This window comes from Myotis davidii, unplaced genomic scaffold (genome assembly GCF_000327345.1).
Source record: "Myotis davidii unplaced genomic scaffold, ASM32734v1 scaffold370, whole genome shotgun sequence".
NCBI classification, from domain to species: domain Eukaryota; kingdom Metazoa; phylum Chordata; class Mammalia; order Chiroptera; family Vespertilionidae; genus Myotis; species Myotis davidii.
The window spans coordinates 7044744-7053273 of NW_006288615.1; positions in this window are offsets into that span (position 1 = coordinate 7044744).

The window sequence follows — 8530 nt, forward strand, 5'->3', positions numbered from 1 at the left end:
CACAATGCTTTTGATGTTGTTGGGGGGCCTGGGACAAGTGCGCAGGCAGCCCCCTCCCGCTCCTCACCCCCCTGCCCCCAACCCCACCCCGCTCCCCGCAACGAGGCTTGGTCCACCTGGGCTTTGCTGAGTAGTTTGGGTTTAGTTTCCATCCATCGAGGCAGCAGTAAGAGGGCCCATCACTCATGCGGCCCAACAGCTGGTGCACAGAGACTCCAGTGATTTTATATCCTTGCCTGAGTAGTTTGGGTTTAGTTTCCATCCATCGAGGCAGCAGTAAGAGGGCCCATCACTCATGCGGCCCAACAGCTGGTGCACAGAGACTCCAGTGATTTTATATCCTTGCAATGGGGATGTGGGAGATGAGGTGGGGGGACCCCCACGTTCCCCACAGCCACATCCAAAGAACTGGAGCATTGTGGCTTGTGCCTCTTTGCCCTCACAACACTGTAACGAGCACTTGAGCAATGCCAGCGTCACGGCTACTTGACAGGCGGCTCTGGCCCCTGCGGGTTGAAGGCAGGGCTCAGGAGAAGAGCCAGGGAGGTGCTTATGTGGATGGAGGGGTGCCCAGCAGTCCATGGACTTGGCGGCTGTCAAAGGGGATGGGGCCCAACAAGCCAGGAGGGTTAAGAAGCTGAGCCAGACACAAGGTTCTAAGATTTGAGGTGCAGGCTCGACCTGGGCCCCAGGATGGAAGCCCAGTGCCATCTGGGCTCAGTGAGGAGTGTGGCGACCCACTGATGACGTCCCACAAGCCAGGACAGAGCCTGAGCATCATGAGGCCCCTCCCAGGATGGCTGTCAGCTAGGTCGGCTAGCTCTCCTCTCAGAGCCCCCTCTGCACCCTGACATAGCATGGAACCTCTTAGGACTGACAATTATAGGACACTAGAGGCCTGTTGCAGGAGGATTCCTGCAAGAATAGGGCTTTGCTCCTGTCTCTGCCCCTCCTACCCCGCCCATCTCTGCCGCTTCTACCCCGCCCATCTCCACTACCTTGGCTCCGTTGCTTGGCTTTCTTCTAAGGTGTCTTCAGTCTTTGTTTGCTCCCAGCCAGTATATGCAAATTAGCGGCCTTATTTGTTGGCAGTTAATTTGCATATCACGCTGATTAGTCAATGGGAGGCGTAGTAAAGGTATGGTCAATTACCATGTTTGTATATTATTAGAACAACACACAGGCCCACAGCCTCCACAAGTTCTCCTGGTCACACTGGACATTGCATCTGCTGCTCCACCCAGCAGCCCTCTGTGTCACCGTTTCTGGCCTCCAGTCCCACTCACCCCATCTGGGAACCCACTTCATGCCCCTGCAGGCCTTCAGAACCCCTCTGACTCTCCCTCCCCTGGTTCTCCTCCCATCCACCCACACTCTGTCACCGGGTCCCCTGGTTCCTGTATTGTGGCTCAGGTGAGAATCCACAACTTTGGTCAATCTTGACAGGAGAGCTGAGTAGCTCTCCTGGAGAGAAGATTGTGTAGCGTGGCCGACTGCTGCCACCACCTCTATTTCCCAGCATCCTCTGGGCCACCAGTGCCATCGTCCATTGTCCCGAAACCCCACCTTCTTGCCCATTGATTGTCTGTCCTGTCCCCGTCCTCGGGGTGTTTCCTCTTCAGAGTGGAAACATTAGGTGGAATCAGAGAAAACTGCCATTTTAGGTTAAAAACTAGAGGCATATGGGCAGTTTCCTAGGACTCAACCTGTTACCTGCAGCGCCATGGTGGGTGTGTTCTGTGCCTGCCCTCCCTCAGCTGCGTGTGGGTGTTCATAACGATCTCTTTTGCTGGGAGAGCAGGACTATATTCTGTAGTTCCAGAATTTGTAAAGTTCTGCTTTTCACTTTAATCCATTTGGGATCAATATTTTTTGAAATGATGGTACATTTGTGAAAGGTGTAAGGAAGAGATCAACTTTTTTCCCTTCAGTATTCCAAGTGCCATCACTGAGCTGGCCACAAGCAAATCTCAAGTATACCGCAATGTTATTAACTATGTTCATAGGCTGAACATTAGATTCCCAGAACTTATTCATCTCTTAACTGACTACTGTATCCTTTGACCAACATCTCTCCAATTCTCCCACCTCTAGGTCCTGGAAACCACTATTCTACTCTGTTTCTATGAGTTTGACTTTTAAAAATGTTAGGTTCCACATATAAGTGAGATCATACAGTACTTGTATGGCTTATTTCACTTAGCACAATGTCCCCAAATTTATCTACTTATTACAAATGGCAAGATTTCCTTATTTCTCATGGATGAATAATACTCCACTAAATCAGGGGTGGGGAATCCCTGGCCCAAGGGCCATACAAGGCCCATGAAATCATTTGGTCTAACCCTGCCAAGGCATTAGGGGTGAGTTAATTAAATGTTTGACCAAATAGCAGGCTACATTTTAAGTTGATAATTTTGTATGTTATACATATCCAAATGGCCCTTGGCAGAAAAAAGATTTCTTACCCCTACACTAAATACATAGTCCAGTGTGTGTGTGTGTGTGTGTGTGTGTGTGTGTGTGTGACAACTTATTTATCCACTTATCCATCAATGGACACTTAGACGTAAGTTGTTTCCATATATTGGTTACTATGAATAATGGTGCAATGAACATGGGAGTGCAGATATCTCTTCAAGATACTTATTTTGTTTCCTTTGGATAAATTCCCAGATGTGGGATTACTGAATCATATGGCAGCTCTATTTTTAATATGTTGAGGAAACACTATACTGTGTTCCACAGTGGCTGCACCAATTTACATTCCCACCAACAGTGCACAAGGGTTCCCTTTTCTCCACGTCCTTGCCAGCACTTCTTATCTCTTCTATTTTCGATAGAAGTCATCCTACCTGGTATGAGGTGACATCTCATTGTGGATTTGATTTGCATTTCCCTGACAATTAGTGATGCTGAGCACCTTTTCATGAACTTGTTGGCCATTTGTACGTCTTTTTTTGAAAAAATGTATTATTCAGACCCTCTGCCCATTTTCCGAATTGGTTATTTGCCATTGAGTTGTGTGTTTCTAATACATGTTGGATATGAGCTCCTTATCAGATACATGTTCTGCAAATATTTTCTCCCATTCTGTAGGTCGCCTTTTCACTGTGTTGGTTGTTTGCTCTGCTAGTCAGAAACTGTTTCATAATTTTTCTTCCTTACCTTGTTTTGTTACCACAGGGATGCTTGCTTCATAAAAGGAGATAATCTTCCTTCCTTTTCTAGTTTTTGGAGCATATTAATTAAAATAGAAGCTTCAGCCCGGCTGGTATGGCTCAGTGATTGAGCATCAACCTATGAACCAGGAGGTAACAGTTCGATTCCCAGTCAGGGCACATGCCCGGGTTGCGGGTTCAATCCCTGATGTGGGGTGTGCAGGAGGCAGCCAATCAATGATTCTCTCTCATCATTGATGTTTCTATCTCTCTTTCCTGCTCCCTTTCTGTCTGAAACCAATAGAAATATCTTTAAAATATAGAAGCTTTAGTAATTTAGTTTTTTAAAGAAGATTGTCCACCAAATATCAGATTTCAAATATATTAGTCCAAAATTATTTATTATTTTTGTATCTTAAATCACTAAATATCAGTAATTATTCTTATTTTTCATTTCTAATATTTATTCATGCTTTTATCTTGATTAATCAAGAAAAAATAAATGTCTATTTTTATCAGTCCTTAGTAAAGAATCAGCTTTTGTTTTTTTGTTTCTCCATATTGCTTCTTTATTTACTATTTCCATAATTTTGACCTTTATTATTTTCTTCTTTTACTGTTCCTTGGGCTTACATTGATTGATATTATATACATTTTTATAATGAGCCTTAGCCCATTAATTTAAAATCTCTCATTTTCTAATATATATATATTGAGTATTATAAATTCCTTTTATATCCCCTTCATCCATTTTCCACAGATTTTTGTGTACAGCTCTCCTGTTGTCATTCAGTTCTCAGTAGTTATAATCTCCGTAAAAATTTATTCCAGGCCCAAGAATTATTTAAAAGTGTTATTTAGTTTTCAAATGTATGGGTGCATTTTATTTCTAAATTCATTGTGTACTGTGAGATGTTTTTAAATCTTTGGAATTTTTCAAGACTTCCTTTGTGATCCATTATATATGTAGTCAAATTAAGAAAAACCACATTCTATTGTTTGAAAAGAACATGTAGTCTGTATTTGTGGGAGCCTGTGAGAGTCCTCCCCTTCTCCTCCTCCTTCTCCTCCTTCATCTCTTTCTCCATCTCCATCTCCTCCATCTTCTTCTCCTTCCTCATCTCTTTTTCCTTCCACATCTCCACATCTCCTTCTTCATCTCCTTCCCCATCTCAATCTACTTCTCCATCTCCATCTTCATATCCTCCACCTCCATCTAAATAGAAGATTTCCTATTTCCTCAGGCAGCTGGTTCCTCTGGGGAGCTCTGCCAGTTCAGCAGTTCTTTAAATCGCACGTTAGAAGTGTATTGGTGGCATCGGGTATTGATTTATTGTAAAATGGCCTCCTGGGTAATGACGGGTGCTATTCCCAGTCAGAGCTGACATGCACTGCTGATGCTGGGCTCTCACTCACCAGTGCCAGTTTGACCCCCAGGAGACATTGGCAATGCCTGGAGACATTGTGGATTGTCACAATAGGGTGAGGGGCAGGAGACGGAGGGTGTGCTACTGGCATCAAGTGTGTGGAGGCCAGGGATGCTGCTAAACATCTCACAGTACACAGGACAGGCACACACACAAAATTATCTGTCCCCAAATGCCAATAGTGATAAGGCGGACCGAGGCTGTATTTAAAATTTCCTATTTACGAAATCCACAGGCTTTTATAATTCCTTTTTTTCTGTGCACAAAATGACTGTCAATGCCTTTAATGCAAACACATCACACTTACATTGATTTTTTTGCAAATAATTGTTAAGCTTCAAAGTGTCTCTTATTAATGAGAAATTAGCATTGAATGACTTATTAAGCCACTACTGGCTCTTTGATAACTAGAAAGATGATGGGTTTTAAGGACAAAAGGGAGGAAATGGCCTGGGAAGTCATGGTGGATGTCCGCAGGCCTCTCCAGAGATGACGGTCACCGTATCTGGAGTGAGGCTCCAGGAGCCTGCCTGCCAACCGTGGACGCCCTTCACTGGGTGCCTTCTGCTGGGTGCTGCTCCGTGCCTCACTCTCACTGCATGGCCCACCCCAAGGACCAGGATGCACCCAGAGCTTGCCCACGCAGAGGGATCTCCTGCAAGGGGCCGAGTGAAGACAGATGTTCTGTCTTTGTTCAAAACAGTAACACATGAGAATCTGCCTCATTTACGTCATCTTGCATTTCCATTAGCAACACCCTCGGCATGAAACCATAAGTGGGAGGGAGGCATCTTCGGGTGGGCCCCTGGGCCTAGTTCCAGAGATCAGGGAGGTGGTCCGGCTGTAGGAAGAGCCCTCGGGGGTCTGCACCCTTGGGGCGAGCCACTCACTAGCCATGCAGACTATAGAGGGTCACTTCATCTCTCTGTGTCTTAAGTTCTTTATCTGTAAAACAAAGAGGTCATATCAGAGTGTCCTCTGCTTTCCTCACGCCCCTTGAACACTTGCATTTTAGAGCATTGTATGAAAAAGACAAGACAAGCATCATCAATTAGCAGGGCAGTACGCTTTATAAATTAATCTTTCACCACTGTTTCCTCTTCAATGTTGGAAATGGATTCAATTTGCTTCCCACAGTGTTTCTTATAACAAAAGCAGCCTGACTCACTATTTAATATGAGTTTATTTGGGATGATTTTAGAAGGAAAACAAGTTCAAAGAACCGTTTGATAGGAAATGAAACCAGAAGTTAGTTGCATATGCATGGTTGCATATGGTTGAAAACAAAATTATAAGCTAAAAGGTATGACAAATTTCTCTTCTACCGAGTGTTTCTTAAAAAAAAAAAAAAGGGTACTTTGAAATAGAAGAGTTTGGGATCTTCACGTTTGGTTGCTGCATTTTTATTTAATTAATAACTGTCTCTGACCATTTTTCATCTGGTATCGCGACCTAACCAGGAAATAATCAGGAAAACATTACTGAACATATTGCCAATAAATTAGAACATGGCAGCTGAAGACATCTGAGTTTTGTTGGTCCTTGATCTTTTCATGGCCCATTAGGAATGATTTCCACAGGGTTCACGCAGGTGGAAGGAAAAGCTGGGGATGCTGGAAGTCTGAACCCAGCCCAGAAGGCAGAGCAGGGAACTGGTTATACTTTGACTGGGCTACCCCTGCCTTCCACAGCGAGAGTCAAGTTCAAACTCACCACCATGTGGAGATCTGGGAGCCACTTTCCTGGCTTCTGAGATCCTTCCTCCCACTCACCAGGCTAATGCTGCGGCACTAGGTTCTTTGGGGGGCAGTGTGGTGGGAAACATCCCAAGAGAGCCCCCAAATTCCACCCTGGCACCCCCCCCATAGAATATGTGAATATATGAATACAATGGATTTCACTCCTAAGAGGATGTTAGAAGGCACAGTTGACTGTAAGGAGAGATGACCATGTGGACCTGATCTAAGCAGACCACCCTGGGAATCTGGGTCTGGAAGTCAGATTTGGAGGAAGTTGGAGAACAGGAGCATGAGAGGGACTCCTCGTGAGGGTGATTCTCCGATGCTGGAGAGACCACGTGCCTCTTTGAGGGAAAAGCAGCCCCTCATGGACAAGGAATGGAATTCTGCCAGCAGCCTGAATGGCCTTGGAGGTGGATTCTTCCACAGTCGAGCCTCTATGTGAGAACACGGCCCTGCTGCCACTTGGATTTCAGCCTCCGAGACCCTGAGAAGAGAATCCAGTCCCGCTGCACCTGGCTCTCCATCTGCTGAATTGTGAGTTAGTCAATGGGAATGCTCGAAGGTGGCATGTTGGTGGCTATCTGCCGGGCAGAAATCCAAACGACCGCGGCAGCCACACACACAGAATGAATACAGTGGTGGCATTAGCCATACAAATATCACCCCCACAGGGATCCACAGGGTGACTCCCCTTCCCACACGTGTTCCGTCTTCTCCAGTGTAACTTGCATCGACTCTGCATTGGAAAGTGGGAGACAGCCCTGAACTGGAGACCGGGGATATGGATTCTGTTGTTTTCTGCTTTGCAAATGCCTACTGGCATTTGAGCAAATCACTTTACTTAGGGACCGTAGTTCAACCATCCATACGGGAGTCATTGAGTTTGATGCTGTCTAAAGTCGAGGGGCTCATTTGTCCTGTTCTGGGTTGTGTCTACGTCCCCCCCCCCCCCCCCACACACACAAGTGGTTGATGAGCACCTGGAGTCTAGGTGTTCCAGCTCCCTCCAACTTCGATGGCAGTGAAGTCGGCTGATTCCATACTTGGTCATTTGCATGTGTGGTGGCCACGTATTGAGCATAAGTCCTAGATGAAGACCAATTACCCTGTGAAGAATGAAGTGAGAGAGTTAATTCAGAACTAAGGCCATGAGCCGTGTGCGTGGGAGGACGCTTCCTCATCACAGGCTGCTTGGGGAGCAGGTTGGAGTGAGAAAAGTTATTTATAGGAGACACGGAGGACAGGACCCCATCCACGGCCGGGGTGTTAGGAAGTTTTCAAGTGGGATTCTGAGGACTTGCTGCAAGTGTGTGAAGGGAAGCAGAGTTGGAGGCAGCATGGAGTGGAGAACCAGGCATAGTCATTCACACGTGGTCTACCGGAGCACTCGGCTTGTCCTCAAGAAACGCTGAGATCTGCTCTGCACCAGGACCTTCGCTGGCCACGCGGAAGTGATGTCGTCTGATGGTTCCATCATTGCCAGACATGTGGATGGTTTCTTTCTTTTAATCGCTTTATTGTGGTAAAAGTCATATGCCATAAACTTTACCATCTGAACTGTTCTCAGTGGCATTACGTGCATTCACATTGCTGCGCAACCACCACCACCATCATCTTCCCCAGAACTCGTTTCATCTTGCAAAGCTGAAACTCTGTCCCCACTAAACACTCACTGCCCTTCCCCATCCCCTTGGCCCCTGGCACCCACCATTCTACCTTCTGCCTTTTGTCTTTCTGATTTTCACTATTCCAGGTACCTCGTGTAAGTGAAGCATCAGGCTTTGTCTTTCTGTGTCTGGCTGATCTCACTGAGCACAATGTCCTCAAGGTTCATCCATGTTGTAGCTGTGTCAGGATTTCCTTCCTTTTAAAGACCAAATACTATTCCCTTGTGTGGATACAGTTCAAAAAATGCTTTCATTCTTTGGACTCTAGGAGTGTTCACTGCTATTGGGTTTTTCTTTTCAGTGGATGCTGGGGTCCAACCCCAGCAGGTCCAGGGGTCCCCAAAGGTGTGGACGGAGTCGGCGAAGAAGGAATGACATGGAGACAGCCTTCAGTTGATCAGCAGCCTTGCCAGGATCTCTAGCCACAGTCTCCAGCCAAGTTCTGTGTCCATGTTCTCTTGCTAGGTTCTCCAGCCAGGTTCTCCAGGTTCTCCAGCCAGGTTCTGTAGCCATGTTCTCTCGCTAGGTTCTGC